We start from the raw sequence: 16736 nt of genomic DNA, 5'->3' as shown, positions 1-16736 counted from the left end.
GTCTTGCAGTGCACTCGGCAGTCCCCCGGCTCTGTCCCTTGCTTCCACGGTGTTTGGCCAGATTAGACCCAGCAACGCCCCTTCCTCTAGCCTCCAACCACCCTCCAACCCTTTTGCCAGTCGCAACCTCGGGAACCAGCCACTCAGCTATCCTCGGCTTCCGGGACCAGCTAACACCATTTTCTGAGCTTAGCTCCTTATTACCCGTTAACATGAGCTTCCAAATTCGTCAGAATTTTTCCCCTGGAGTGGAGGCCGCTGTCCATCGCCTGGCCAACGTGCCCCCGGGGGCCTTCTACACTTACCTCTCTCTGGGCTTCTATTTTGACCGCGACAATGTGGCTCTGGAGGGCATGGTCCACTTTTTCCATGAATTGACAGAGCAGAAGCAGGAAGGCGCCGAGCGTTTCTTGAAAATGCAAAACCAGTGCGGCTGCCACGCCCTTTTCCAGGACGGTCAGAAGCCGTAGCAAGATGAGTGGGGTAAAACCCAGGACGCTGTGGAAGCCGCCGTTCTCAGGGAGCAGGAGCAGAACCTGAACCTGAACCTGAACCAGGCCCTTCTGGATCTGCATGACGTGGGTTGTGCCCGCGCAGACCCCCACCTCTGTGACTTCCTGGAGAGCCACTTCCTAGATAAGCAGGTAAAAGCCGTCAAGAAGATGGGCGATCACCTGACCAACCTCCGCCGGCTGGCTGGTCCCCAGGTTGGGCTGGACGAGTATCTCTTTGAAAGGCACGCCCTCAGTCGTGACTAGCGAGCCTCTGGAGCCCAGCGGCCTCTGAGGAGCCCCTCTGGCGTCAGGGCTTCTGCCTGCAGTCCCGTCTCTGCAGCTTCTCACAGCTTTTTTTTTTTTTTTTTGCGGTACGCGGGCCTCTCAATGTTGTGGCCTCTCCCGTTGCGGAGCACAGGCTCCGGACGCGCAGGCTCAGCGGCCATGGCTCACGGGCCCAGCCGCTCCACGGCATGTGGGATCTTCCTGGACCGGGTCATGACCCCGTGACCCCTGCGTGGGCGGGCGGACTCTCAACCACTGCGCCACCAGGGAAGCCCTCTCACAGCTTTTCAACCGTCCTGTAGCCCTCTTCCAAGCTTGGACCAAATGGGAAAAATAAAGCTTTCTGTAGCCAAGAAAAAAGAGAGAGAGAGAGAACAAAAAAACACAGTAGCTTACAGAAATCCTTTCAAATCAGGATGGGTTCATATGTATAAAAGAAAGTCTTCAAGAGAACGCTAGGTTGAAGAAAAGATATATTTTTATTTTTAGAAGTTGCCAGATCTCTTTCCAAAAGGACTGAAATAATTCATATTTCCTTTGGCAAAGTATGCAAGTACCTTTTTCTCTACATCCCAGTAGTTGGCACTACTGTTTCTTTCTAACAATCAGGTAGAGGTAATGAATAACCTCATTATTACTTTAATTTGCATTTCTCTAACTACTAATGAATTTGAGCACCTTTTCGTATGTTTACTGGCAACTGAATTTGCTCTTCCACAAAATGCCTATTTATATGACTGGGCCATTTTTTATGAGATAGTTTATCTTTTGCTTGCCTTGTGTAAGAGTTCTTAGTATATTTTCATAACAAATCTTCTACCTGTCACCTGCATTACAATTATTTTTTCCAAATTCGTCATTTGTCTATTGACTTTGCCCATGATATCTTCACCATACAAGAGTGTGAATTTTTATATAGTTAAATATGATTAAGCTTCTGCTTAAAAGCGTCTTTCCTCATCGCTAGCAATTCTCATAAAATCCGGGAATGTAGTCTCCCAGAATATCTTGCAAGATATTATAGTTTAATTTTTTTATATTTAGTTTTTACATCTATCTTTAATTATGTATTAAAGATAGATATAAAAACTATTTATTTTATGTTATTTTATTTTTTATCCAAAATGTGTTTATTAGGATGGTTTCCCATTCATCTTGATTCTGGGGGCTTTTAGTGCTGCTTCATACATAAGATAGGGGTCCAAGTTTTTCTTCCAAATGGATAGCCAGCTTTGCCAGGATCATTCATTATAAAATGTATCCTTTTCCCACAGAACTAAACTATCAATTTTCTAATACAGATGATGCTTATACATTTCAGGATCTATTTCCAGATTATTTATTTTATTCTACGGATCTAGTTACCTATTCCTATGCCAATACAACATTTAATTTATAGTATGTTCTGACATCTTGTAGATCCTCTCTCACTAGTCTTTTTATCATATTTTTCTGCACCATCTTTGGGCATTTATTTTTCTATATAAACTTTAATATTATTTTATTGAATCCTCCTCACTCCAAAGCCACTGGAATCCTAACTGCATAAAAAAATTCATTAAATTCATATATTAATTTTGGAAGAATTAACCATTTTAATATTGTCTTCCCATCCAAAAACATGGTATTTCTATTTGTTTATATCTTGTTTTGTGTCCCTCTATAAGACACACAACTTCTAATGGATTATTTGCTTCATATAAGTCCTATACCTTTCTTGTTAAATTTCTTTTTATTTTATACTTTTGTTGTTATTATTTTTTTAACATTTCCATTTGTAGCTATTTATTTTTATAATAGATAAAAATTGCTGATTTTTATATATTTATCTTGCAGCTAGACAGCTAGCCAAATTATCTTATTAATTCTAAGAAGTTTTTTACTACAGCTTCCTGGATTTTCCATGTATATAATCATATGTTCAGAAAAAGAGATTGTTCTTCTCCTCTTTCCCAGTATTTTTACCGATTATTTTATCTGTTTATTATATTTGCAAGAACCTCCAAGACAATGTTAAATAATAATGGGGAGAGTAGGCATTCCTGTCTAGTTCTTGGTTTGAACTGAAATGGTTTTACCATTTTACCATTTAGGATAATATTTGCTGTTCGTTTCTGGTAAATAATCTTTATTTTATTCAGAGTATTTTTCAGGAATAGTTGATAAATTTTCAAATGTCTTTTCAATTGATAAGTTGATTTTTTTTTCTTTAGCTTGTTGATTAATGGATTATGTTGATAGATTTCCAGTACTGAACTATATTTGCATTCTTGGGCTTCCCTGGTGGCGCAGTGGTTGGGAGTCCGCCAGCCGATGCAGGGGATACGGGTTTGCGCCCCAGTCTGGGAGGATCCCACATGCCGCAGAGCGACTAGGCCCGTGAGCCATGGCCGCTGAGCCTGCACGTCCGGAGCCTGTGCTCCGCAACGGGAGAGGCCACAACAGTGAGAGGCCGGCGTATCGCAAAAAAAAAAAAAACTGTACTTCTTTTACTACTCTTAGATACATTAATAGAATCTATTTGCTAATATTTTAGAAAGTTTGCATCTACATTCATACATGATCATTGTCTATGACCTAGACTAGTTTATAAAACATTTGAACTATGTATTCTTTAAAAATAAGGAAAAAAACTCAATTGTGAATCTGTCTGGTCCTGTTGCCTTCTTCAGTCTTAGCTTTTTAATCACTTTTCCAACATCATGTTTGGTAATTGGTACATTTATATTTTTCACTTCAGTTTATTCCTTTGGGGGATTTATATGTACAGTTATTTTAATCTCCATCATTTCCAATTTTACATACTTTTTCGTCTCCTTTTTCTTTAATCTTAGAACCAGGGTTTGAACTCAAGTCTTTCTGCTTCCAGCCTGAGTCCTCATTTCACGGCTCCATACTATGCTCTTAGAGGTTAATTAAGGCTGAATCCATAAATGTAAATTATTTTGACTTGTTTAATTAAAACAATCAGTCAATTGCAAAAGTTAGATTTATACAAATTTTAAATTATTCTAATTTTTACTTAAGATAGCTATCTTGGCATAAGCAGAATCATCAATAACATGGTCATGCTTGCAAGATCTCAGGGAATTTGAATTGTCTTCATTTAGCAAGGAGACTCATTGTTTCCTTCATCCTAAAACTAGTTTTTGACCAGCACCAATAATTTCCATAGAAGAAAGTGAAACCCACTTTATCTGAGACTATGATTACTATTTAATTCTTGAAAATGATGTTCAAACTAACATGAAATTTCATTCACTTTAATAAAATATTACCTATTTAGGAAGAAGCTTTACTGTTATCTCTAGGGATATATTAATATCATTAAAAAGAACATACGGTTGAGAAAATTGCATGTACATTTATAATTTTGTTCCCTTCTGAGTATGAAAGACTATTTAATTAAGATTATTACTATCTTTAAAGCTTTTTCTCAAAGGAGATGTTCTTCATTCTAAGCTACATATCTTCTTTGGAGGGAAAAAAAGGAATTTTAAAAGAAATCCTGAAATACTCTGAGTGCATATGCTCTGGTTATACCCAAAGGAGGACTTCGTTTCTCCTTCCCTCATTATATTTCTGTAGTATAATATAAATCAGGGTTGCTTGCATGTGCTTGCTTTCTTTCTCTCTCAGTGACAATTTTTTTCATGAGCCAACTGGAGAGATAAACCAATTCTTCATATAATCCAGGCAAAAACAAAAGAAAAGAGTTGGGGGGGTGCCAGGCAGGAGGGTACAGAAAAGTCCACCCTCTGGACTTGGACATGGACACATGTTATTACTCAGACATCCGTTTTGCTTTGTCCTCAGTATAAACATTTTCTCTGCCTTCACGGTCAATCTACTTCAATTAGTCCCATGCTCTTCTGTTACCCTTCCACCACAGAGTTCCACTTCCTGACTTCTATTGTCCTATGTATAATCTGGTCTCTGCTGAAACTGTTCTCCCAAAGGCCACCTTCCCTGTGGCAAGTGGAACTGTGCCCCACCCCCCCAGAAAAATTCATATGTTGCAGTTCTAACCCCCAGTATCTCAGTATGTGTCCTTATTTGGAAATAGGGTTCTTGTAGATATAATTAGTTAAGGTGAGGTCATCCTGGAGTAGGGTGGGCCCTAATCTAATATGACTGGTGTCCTGATAAAAAGGGGAAATTTGGACACAGGCATGCACACAGAGAGAACGCCATCTGATGACAAAAGCAGAGATTCGGGTGTTGTGTCTACAAGCTAAGAAATGGCAAGGTTGCCAGCAAATCACCAGAAGCTAGGGGAGAGGCATGTAACAGTTTCTTTCTCATACCCTCAGAAGGAACCAACCCTGCCAACACCTTGATCTTGGCCTTCTAGCCACCAGAATTGTGATTCTATACACTTCTGTTGTTTAACCCACCTAGTTCTGTCATAGAAGCCCTAGTAAACTAATACTCTCTTCTTCCAAATTTAATGGTGTTGGGCTTCCCTGGTGGCGCAGTGGTTTAGAATCTGCCTGCCAATGCAGGGGACACGGGTTCAAGCTCTGGTCCGGGAAGATCCCCCATGCCACAGAGCAACTAAGCCCATGTGCCACAACTACCAAGCCTGTGCTCTAGAGCCCACGAGCCACAACTACTGAGCCCGCATGCCACAACTACTGAAGCCTGCACACCTAGAGCCTGTGCTTCTCAACAAGAGAAGCCACTGCAATGAGAAGCCCGTGCACTGCAAAGATGAGTAACCCCTGCTCACCGCAGCTAGAGAAAGCCCACACGCAGCAACGAAGACCCAATGCAGCCAAAAATAAATAAATAAAAATTTTAAAAAAAATTTAATGGTGTTTTCTCTTTACTCATCTACATTAACTTCTCATTTCAATTGATAACAGTGGCCACCAAGTCCTTGTGAAACTCTCTCCTTATGTTACAAAATCATTATCCATTGATCTTCCATTGTTTCTTCCTATCTTCTTCTCTGACTTCTCTTCCTCCACCCCCCCAAAAATGTCAGTGCCCCCAAGTGTCTGTCCACAATCATTCCCATTATTATTAGTGGTAATATTATTAGTGGTAATAAATTTTTTGAAATATCTAGCTTTTATTGAACATATGCCAGGTACCATTCTAAATATTTTACATATATCATCTTATTTAATCCTCACATCTCCTCCAAGGAAAATGCTATTTTCTATCCCATTTTACAGATGAGTAGACTGAGGCTTAGAGAGGTTAAGTAACTTGCCCAAGGTCACACAAAAAGTATGTGGCAGAGCTAGGGTTCAAACTCAGGTCTCTCTGACCCCAGAGTACAGAGTTGTTTTCACACTGGTTCTCATTCTTTCTCCATAAAGAATAGACCTCCCTCCTTCCTCTGAAATCTTATGGAATTCTACTGCTTTGTTTTCTATTCAATACAGACAATCTTGTATTCTACATCTCCAGAGCCATTTCCCTCCCATTCTCTAAAGTCTGAACTTCCACCTCAAACTCCTCTTATCCAAAACTGAACTCTTCCCATTTCCTTCCAAATATGCTTTGCCTTCTGTACCTGCTATTCGTTCCACAATCTCCTCAGCCACCCATGCTTGGAAACTTCATAGTATTTTTTTTAATATTTATTTATTTGGCTGCACTGGGTCTTAGTTGTGGCACGCTGGATGTTTAGTTGCGGCATGTGGGATCTACTTCCCTGACCAGGGATCGAACCCCGGCCCCCTGCGTTGGGAGGGCGGAGTATTAACTGCTAGATCACCAGGGAAGTCCCCATAGTATTTTCAATTCATGTCTGTCCCATGTTTCTTTTTATAATCAGTTGCAAAGTTGTGCTAATTCTACCCAAAACTTCTGTCCAGGTTGCCCACTCCTCTCCATCCCACCAGCCTGAACTAACCTAACAACTGCATAATGTCCTCCACATCCCATCCTTTCCATCCTCCTGTCCTACATTCTACATCCAGCTCCTCTTAAAACACTCATCTCATCAGGTTGCACTGCTGCTGCACTGCTCACTGCCTGCAGAATAAGGTCCAAACTTCTTACACAGACCATAACGACCCCTACGATCTAGTTTCCATCTATCTTTCCAATCTCTTTTGTGCACCAAACAAAACTTGTGGCAGTTCTATACACACCCAGGCTTTTCTGCCACAGTTCCACGTGGCATGTTCCATCTCTAATCCTTTAAGTTTAGTGCAAATTTCTTGCTCTAAAATTCAGCTTCAGATCTTTCACTGGCTGTTGAATAGTTCTCCCTCCTCTGAACTCGCTTTACAGTTTATTTATATTTACCCTGAACCATTATCAGTTATTGATCTAGAGGTCTGATATCCCCCACCAGACTATGAGTTCCTAAAGGGCAGGCACCGTGATTAATCTCAGAATTTTCCACAGCACTTAACTCAGTATTTAGCATATGGTAGGTATTCGGTAGGTAATCACTGGCTTAGTTTTTAAAGTCTCTATGTAAATGAACGTATTAACCAAACTGACTATTAGACTGTTTGAAATTCACAGAGTTCAGAGCAGCTAAAGCCTGAAAGTATATTAAAATCACCAGGAGAACTTGCTCACCTGGGTCCCCTTCCGATCCAGTCTGCTTTGTGTTCCTCTGGAACACTCCAGGCTAAACCATGTCACTGGCCCCAAAGCCCTTTCCTCACCATTCCCACCATACCTTGGAAGTTCATAACAGGTCATTATCCTTCTTCATGTCTCAAAGTCTACAAGATGCTAGGTAGATGCCTAAACCCCTTTGCAGTGATAGCAAGACAACTGGTGTCAAAGTGCTTTGAACTCAGCAGGACCCATTTACCCTGTTGTTATGAGCATCCCTCTGCCAAGAGGCCACCTCTTGGAGGCTTCTGCAAGTCACTGAAGCCTGGTTGTTTAGCAAGTCCATGGGAAAGATTGGAGAAAAACCTCAAAGTTTTCATTTCCAATCCCAAGACATGGGAAAGCTGGGTAATCTCAACTGACCCTTCACCTGGGTGTACAGCCAGGGAGAGCCCCAGGGCCCGATGAGAAACAAGAGCTTATCTTGTCTCTGCAGATTTGAGAATCATGGGGTGAGAGTTATGTGAATGGCAAAGTTTCCAGGCAGGACAGAGAAAGAGCTAAATCAGAGGATCAGAGAATCAGAGCTGGTAGTTTGAATTTTTAACCGGGTCTAGTTACTTTCCCCAAGGCAAGTGGTCAAGAAACTATCAGAAATTCTATACTAGCTCCACAATATTATTAGATAGTGTCATTGTTAATATTCACATGGCTAATAAAAAAATGTAGTTTGTTGAGCACATGCTGTATACCAGGCATGTACTTTATTCTCTATATTTTATACCACTTGGCCCTCATGCTGCCCCTGTGAAGAATTATGACTATTAGGAAACTAAGGTTCAGAAAAATAAGTAATGTCCCAAGGTCACACAGCTTCTAAGGGACAGACATTCCAAGGCAGAGTGGAAAGCAAGAGCAAAGACACAGAGATGAGGAAAAGCAAAGTATTCACAGAGACCTGCAAGTAGTTGGGTGTTCCTGGAGAATAAAGCATGAGAAGACCATGGAGAGAGGAGTTGCCCTTGTATTCTATGTTAGGCAACTGGCTATCTTGCAGATAATTGGGTGCCTTTGAAGAGTTTCATGCAGGAGAGTAACACATGAGACTTTTGATTTGAAAACTGAGGTGGAGAATGGATTGGAGGGGACAGCTGAAATGCAGGGAGATCAGCTGGAAAACTGTGCAGGTAATCCTGGAAAGAGGTGATGACACCTTTGTGCCTTCTCCATCTCTTGGATGATGGAGGGAAAGCGGTGGAACAGAGAAATACTTGGAAGATAAATCAGTAGTCTTGGGAAAGTATCGCATAAGGTTTCAGCTTATAACATCTCCAACCTCTTCAACTGCGCCTCAGACTCTCATATCCAATGTTCTGTGGATGATTCGTGAGTATTATGTCAAATTATGCAGGGGACACAAGAATGAACAAAACAAGGTTTCTGATCACTTTCTAGTTGGGACAGATAATGCCAATCAACACAAAATTACCTGGTAGATAAAAGTGTTATGCAGACAATTAACAAAAGGTGGTATGATAGGGTTTGGGTACCTTTAGAATGAGTGGTCAGGGAAACCTTTATGAAGAGACGCCCTTTAGGCTTGCTAATGAAACAGGAGGGGAGGGGGCAGGGGACAACCTTTAAAAGAATGACATGGCCATAGGACATGACAAAAACTGTTTAGAACCAACTAGGTCCAAGATGGCAGAAGATTCGACTTCCAGTGGACCTTAAGCCTCATTATACACTCATTGTAATACATTAGCATGCTAAATGATACACCCACCAGTGCCATAACAGTTCTGAGGCTGACCATCGAAGTCCAAAAAGTGGGCAGTGGCCCAATTCCTGGAAATCCCTGGCCTTTCTCCGAAATAATTAGAATAATCCTCCCACTCATTAGCCTATGAAATTACCCAGCCCATAAAAACTAACCACACCATATTTCAAAGCTCTCTCACCTTCTGAGATGGCTCACACTCAGCCTGTGGAGTGTGTTTCTCTCTAAATAAATCCATGTCTTACCTGTCACTTCATCTCTGAATTCTCTCCTAATGAAGCAAGAACCTTAAATTCACCGGGAACACTAAGACCATATGAAAAATCAAGGGAAAGAAGTGGCTTCCTGGGTTGGAAGAATCCAAAGCAGACCAGTGCAGCTGGAACAGAATGGGCAAAGGAGAAAAGGGAACAAAAGTATATCAGAGACGTAGACAGTGTCCAGGTCACGTAGGACTTTGAAAGTAAGGTTAAGGAATTTAGATTTTATTTGAAGTATCATGGGAAGCTGGAGGAAGGTTTTAATCAAGGGACTATTTTTACCTAATTTAAGTTGCTAAGTGATTACTCCGGCTTCATTTTGTAGTTGTTCATTGAGAAATGGTGGTCGCTTGGAGAAAAGAGAATGGATCAAGTATCTGATTTGGGTTTTTTTTTTTGCGGTACGCGGGCCTCTCACTGTTGTGGCCTCTCCCGTTGCGGAGCACAAGCTCCGGATGCGCAGGCTCAGCGGCCATGGCTCACGGGCCCAGCCGCTCCGCTGCATGTGGGATCTTCCCGGACCAGGACACGAACCGGTGTCCCCTAGCATCAGCAGGCGGATTCTCAACCACTGCGCCACCAGGGAAGCCCAAGGATCTGTTTTGATAGATTAAACGTGGAAGGTAAGAAAGAAAGAGTCAAAAGTGACTCAGGGATTCAGAAGACTGTGAAGGAGCAGTTTGGCAGAAATCAACAGCTGGGTTTTCGACACGTTGAGTCTGAGATTTCTTTTAGAGATCCAAATGCTAAGTAGGCAGTTGGTAATACAGTCTGGAATTCAGGAGAGAATCTGAGGATAGAAATGTACATTTCAGAATGATCAGCCTACAGATGGTATTTAAAGCCGTAGGACTGAATGAGATGTCTTAGTGAATAAGAAAGAACAAAGAGGCCGAAACAGAGCCTGGAGACACTCAGACATTTAGAAGTCAGAAAAAAAGAGGAGACAGAAGAGGGACATTGAGATGGAGCCAATAAGTGGCAAGAAGCCAAAAAAGAGTGTGATGTTGAAACTGAGCAGGACCCTGCGGGGTCCTCGGAGGGTACAAATCCTTTCTGTGTCTCCCATTTCTTGTAGGAAATAGGCTTCCTTCAGCTTCCTTGACCTTACCTGAGTTCCAAAGGGCAGATTCAAACAGTTGCTTATCAGTGAAGGGAGGGAATGCAGAAACAAAGGAGGAGCAGACTTGAAACTAAAGTGCAGCCTTGGGGCAGGCTCCTGGTTCTTCCTCAAGGAATATACATAACAATATCTTTGAGTTCTTCTGCAAAACTAAGCCCCCCACCCAGGTGAAGGATGGCAACTTCAGGCTGAAGGCAAGATTCCTGGAGCACCGCCCTGTTACCTCAACTTCAACCAATCAGAAGACAGTCACACACTCTGCAGCCCTCACCCCAAATTTTCCCTGTAAAAACTTCTCTCTGAAAACCACCCAGGGGGTTCAGGTTTTTGAGCACTAGCCATCCTTTTCCCTTGCTTGGCCCTGAAATAAAACTTTCTCTGCTAAAAAAAAAAAAAAAGAAAGAAAAAGTGAGAGAAAGAATTATTTTCTCTGCATATCTTTTTATGTAATATGAATTTCTATCATGTGCCTGCATGGCTTCCATTAAGTGAGATCCAAGGAAATACTCTGCTAAAAGGCCGTACAAGTAGAGACCCCTGTGGCACTGCCATCTCCCCAGCACAGAGGAGGGCCATCTCACACAGAGGGGTCCTCTGGGCAGCCATAGAAGAGAACGGGGGTAGTTCTCTTGTGACTTCCACATCCTCTCTCCACATCTCTCCCACTTCTGTTCCTTCCCCGAACAGTCTTAGACCATCAAGGGCTGCAGATTATGACCGTCCTAAACTGACTCTGACAGAGAGCTCATGAGCTGCAGGATGTTCTGCACTGAAACTTTCCTTTGACCAAACTGAGTAAAAGTAAGACTGCTTTCTAGGGAGCAACTTTTCTGCTCAAACGAAAAGAAAAAAAGCAATCGCCGGGAGAGGACATTACTTTTATTCAGATACACGGCACATTCTTCTTGCTTTCTTTTTTTTTTTTAATCATCTTTTTTGCAGTATAATTGCTTTACAATGGTGTGTTAGTTTCTGCTGTATAACAAAGCGAATCAGCTATACATATCCATATATCCCCCAATCTCATCCCTTTTGCATCTCCCTCCCACCCTCCCTATCCCACCCTTCTAGGTGGTCACAAAGCACCGAGCTGATCTCCCTGTGCTACGAGGCTGCTTCCCACTTGCTATCTATTTTACATTTGGTAGTGTATATATGTCCATGCAACTCTCTCACTTCGTCCCAGCCTACCCTTCCCCTTCCCCTTCCCCTTGTTCTCAAGTCCATTCTCTACATCTGCGTCTTTATTCCTGTCTTTTCCCTAGGTTCTTCAGAACCTTCTTCTTTTTTATTTTTAGATTCCATATATATGTGTTAGCATACAGTACTTATTTTTCTCTTTCTGACTTGCTTCACTCTGTATGACAGTCTCTAGTTCCGTCCACCTCACTACAAATAACTCAATTTCCTTTCTTTTTATGGCTGAGTAATATTCCACTGTATATATGTGCCACATCTTCTTTATGCATTCAACTGTCGAGGGACACTTAGGTTGCTTTCATGTCATGGCTACTGTAAATAGAGCTGCAATGAACATTGTGGTACATGAATCTTTTTGAATTATGGTTTTCTCAGGGTATATGCCCAGCAGTGGGATTGCTGGGTCGTATGGTAGTTCTGTTTTTCATTTTTAAAGGAACCTCCATACTGTTCTCCATAGTGGCTGTATCAATTTACATTCCCACCAACAGTGCAAGAGGGTTCCCTTTTCTCCACACCCTCTCCAGCATTTATTGTTTGTAGATTTTTTGATGATGGCCATTCTGACCTGTGTCAGGTGATACTTCATTGTGGTTTTGATTTGCATTTCTCTAATGATTAGTGATATTGAGCGTCCTTTCATGTGTTTGTTGGCAATCTGTATATCTACTTTGGAGAAATGTCTATTTAGGTCTTCTGCCCATTTTTGGATTGGGTTGTTTGTTTTTTTTTGATATTGAGCTGCATGAGCTGCTTGTGTATTTTGCAGATTAATCCTTTGTCAGTTGCTTCGTTTGCAAATATTTTCTCCCATTCTGAGGGTTGTCTTTTCATCTTATTTATGATTCCTTTGCTGTGCAAAAGCTTTTAACTTTCATTACATCCCATTTGTTTATTTTTGTTTTTATTTCCATTTCTCTAGGAGGTGGGTCAAAAAGGATTTTGCTGTGATTTATGTCATAGAGTGTTCTGCCTATGTTTTCCCCTAAGAGTTTCATAATGTCTGGCCTTACATTTAGGTCTCTAATCCATTTTGAGTTTATTTTTGTGTATGGTGTTAGGGAGTGTTCTAATTTCATTCTTTTACATGGAGCTGTCCAGTTTTCCCCGCACCACTTATTGAAGAGGCTTCTTTTCTCCATTGTAAATTCCTTCCTTTTTTATCAAAAATAAGGTGACCACATATGCGTGGGTTTATCTCTGGGCTTTCTATCCTGTTCCATTGATCTATATTTCTGTTTTTATGCCAGTACCATACTGTCTTGATTACTGTAGCTTTGTAGTACAGTCTGAAGTCAGAGAGCCTGATTCCTCCAGCTCCGTTTTACTTTCTCAAGATTGCTTTGGCTATTCAGGGTCTTTTGTACTTCCATACAAATTGTGAAATTTTTTGTTCTAGTTCTATGAAAAATGTCATTGGTAGTTTGAAAGGGATTGCATTGAATCTGTAGATTGCTTTGGGTAGTATAGTCGTTTTCACAATGTTGATTCTTCCAATCCAAGAACATGGTATATCTCTTTATCTGTATCATCTTTAATTTCTTTCACCAGTGTCTTATAGTTTTCTGCATAGAGGTCTTTTGTCTCCTTAGGTAGGTTTATTCCTAGGTATTTTATTCTTTTTGTTGCAATGGTAAATGGGAGTGTTTCCTTAATTTCTCTTTCAGATTTTTCATCATCAGAGTATAAGAATGCAAGAGATTTCTGTGCATTAATTTTGTATCCTGCTACTTTACCAAATTCATTGATTAGCTCTAGTAGTTTTCTGGTAGTATCTTTAGGATTCTCTATGTATAGTATCATGTCATTTGCAAACAGTGACAGCTTTACTTCTTCTTTTCTGATTTGTATTCCTTTTATTTCTTTTTTTTCTCTGATTGCTGTAGCTAAAACTTCCAAAACTATGTTGAATAATAGTGTTGAGAGTGGGCAACCTTGGCTTGTTCCTGATCTTAGTGGAAATGGTTTCAGTTTTTCACCATTGAGACCGATGTTGGCTGTGGGTTTGTCATATATGGCCTTTATAATGCTGAGATAAGTTCCCTCTATGCCTACTTTCTACAGGGTTTTTATCATAAATGGGTGTTGAATTTTGTCAAAAGCTTTTTCGGCACCTATTGAGATGATCATATGGTTTTTATCCTTCAATTTTTTAATATGCTGTATCACATTGATTGATTTGCGTATATTGAAGAATCCTTGCATTCCTGGGATAAACCCCACTTGATCATGGTGTGTGATCCTTTTAATGTGCTGTTGGAGTCTGTTTGCTAGTATTTTGTTGAGGATTTTTGCATCTATGTTCATTAGTGATATTGGCCTGTAGTTTTCTTTTTTGGTGACATCTTGTCTGGTTTTAGTCTCAGGGTGATGGTGGCCTCGTAGAATGAGTTTGGGAGTGTTCCTCCCTCTGCTGTATTTTGGAAGAGTTTGAGAAGGATAGGTGTTAGCTCTTCTCTAAATGTTTGATAGAATTCGCCTGTGAAGCCATCTGGTCCTGGGCTTTTGTTTGTTGGAAGATTTTTAATCACAGTCTCAATTTCAGTGCTTGTGATTGGTCTGTTTATATTTTTTATTTCTTCCTGGTTCAGTCTCAGAAGTTTGTGCTTGTCTAAGCATTTGTCCATTTCTTCCAGGCTGTCCATTTTACTGGCATAGAGTTGCTTATAGTAATCTCTCATGATCCTTTGTATTTCTGCAGTGTCAGTTGTTACTTCTCCTTTTTCATTTCTAATTCTATTGATTTCAGTCTTCTCCCTTTTTTTCTTGATGAGTCTGGCAAATGGTTTATCAATTTTGTTTATCTTCTCAAAGAACAAGTTTTAGTTTTATTGATCTTTGCTCTTGTTTTCTTTGTTTCTATTTCATTTATTTCTGCTATGGTCTTTATGATTTCTTTCTTTCTTCTAACTTTGGGGTTTTTTTTTCTTCTTTCTCTAATTGCTTTAGGTTTAAGTTTAGGTTGTTTATTTGAGATGTTTCTTGTTTCTTGAGGTAGGCTTGTATTACTATAAACTTCCCTCTTAGAACTGCTTTTGCTGCATCCCATAGGTTTTGGGTCATTGTGTTTTCATTGTCATTTGTTTCTAGGTATTTTTGATTTCTTCAGTGATCTCTTGGTTATTAAGTAGTGTATTGTTTAGCCTCCATGTGTTTGTATTTTTTACAGATTTTTTCCTGTAATTGATATGTACTCTCAGAGCATTGTGGTCAGAAAAGATAATTAATACAATTTCAATTTTCTTAAATTTACCAAGGCTTGATTTGTGACCCAAGATACGATCTATCCTGGAGAATGTTCCATGAGCACTTGAGAAGAAAGTGTATTCTGTTGTTTTTGGATGGAATGTTCTATAAATGTCAATTAAGTCTATCTGATCTAATGTGTCTTTTATAGCTTGTGTTTCCTTATTTATTTTCATTTTGGATGATCTGGCCATTGGTGAAAGTGGGGTGTTAAAGTCTCCTACTATTATTGTGTTACTGTTGAATATCAATTTCCCATTTTATGGCTGTTAGCCTTTGCCTTATGTATTGAGGTGCTCCTATGTTGGGTGCATAAATATTTACAATTTTTATATCTTCTTCTTGGATTGATCCCTTGATCATTATGTAGTGTCCTTCTTTGTGTCTTGTAATAGTCTTACTTTTAAAGTCTATTTTGTCTGATATGAGTATTGCTACTCCAGCTTTCTTGTGATTTCCATTTGCATGAAATGTCTTTTTCCATCCCTCACTTTCGGTCTATATGTGTCCCTACATCTGAAGTGGGTCTACTGTAGATAGGTTATATACAGGTCTTGTTTTTGTATCCATTCAGCCAGTCTATGTCTTTTGGTTGGAGCATTTAATCCATTTACCTTTATGGTAATTATAGATATGTTCCTATTACCATTTTCTTAATTTTTTTGGGTTTGTTACTGTAAGTCTTTTCCTTTTCTTCTGTTTCCTGCCTAGAGAAGTTCCTTTAGCATTTCGTGTAAAGCTGGTTTGGTGATGCTGAATTCTCTTAGCTTTTGCTTGTCTGTAAAGGTTTTAATTTCTCTGTCAAACCTGAATGAGATCCTTGCTGGATAGAGTAATCTTGGTTGTAGGTTTTTCCCTTTCATCACTTTAAATATGTCCTGTCACTCCCTTCTGGCTTGCAGAGCTTCTGCTGAAAGATCAGCTGTTAACCTTATGGGGATTCCCTTGTATGTTGTTTGTTGCTTTTCCCTTGCTGCTTTCAATATTTTTTCTTTGTTTTTAATTTTTGATAGCTTGATTAATATGTGTCTTGGCATGTTTCTCCTTGGATTTATCCTGTATAGGACTTTCTGCACTTCCTGAACTTTATTGACTATTTCCTTTCCCATATTAGGGAAGTTTTCAACTATAATCTCTTCAAATATTTTCTCAGTCCCTTTTTTTTTCTCTTCTTTTTCTGGCACCCCTATAATTCGAATGTTGGTGCATTTAATATTGTCCCAGAGGTCTCTGAGACTGTCCTCAATTCTTTCCATTCTTTTTTCTTTATTCTGCTTTAAACATCCTTATTAAACGTTTGTTGTATTTTTTTGCATTCTATTTCCAAGATTTTGGATCATCTTTACTATCATTACTCTGAATTCTTTTTCAGGTAGACTGCCTATTTCCTCTTCATTTTTTTGGTCTGGAGGGTTTTTACCTTGCTCCTTCATCTGCTGTATGTTTCTCTCTCTTCTCATTTTGCTTAACTTACTGTGTTTGGGGCAACCTTTTTCCAGTCTGCAGTTTCATAGTTCCCGTTGTTTTTGGTGTCTGCCCCCAGTGGGTAAGTTTGGTTCAGTGGGTTGTTTAGGCTTCCTGGTGGAGGGGACTGGTGCCTGTATTCTGGTGAATGAGGCTGGATCTTGTCTTTTTGGTAAGCAGGATCGCATCCGGTGGTGTTTTTTGGGGTGTCTGTGAACTTACGATTTAGGCAGTACATGGCACATTTTACTCCTATTAGCTTCACACCTTTTTTGCCCCATGCTTCTCTGTTTTTTTCTACTGTGGTTCTGTGATGATGCTGATCCAGGGGGCAATTTATAGGGGATGATACA

The 16736-nt window shown here is 40.1% G+C and overlaps 1 pseudogene; it reads left to right on the top strand.

Annotated features, from left to right (window-relative positions):
• The first annotated feature begins 212 nt into the window (after positions 1-212).
• Positions 213-758, top strand: LOC137231121 (ferritin light chain pseudogene; annotated as a pseudogene).
• The last annotated feature ends 15978 nt before the right edge of the window (positions 759-16736 follow it).

The sequence above is a fragment of the Pseudorca crassidens genome, chromosome 9 (genome assembly GCF_039906515.1).
Source record: "Pseudorca crassidens isolate mPseCra1 chromosome 9, mPseCra1.hap1, whole genome shotgun sequence".
Taxonomy (NCBI): Eukaryota; Metazoa; Chordata; class Mammalia; order Artiodactyla; family Delphinidae; genus Pseudorca; species Pseudorca crassidens.
Note: the sequence above shows the minus strand (reverse complement) of the source record. Positions and strands in the feature narration are given on the sequence as shown.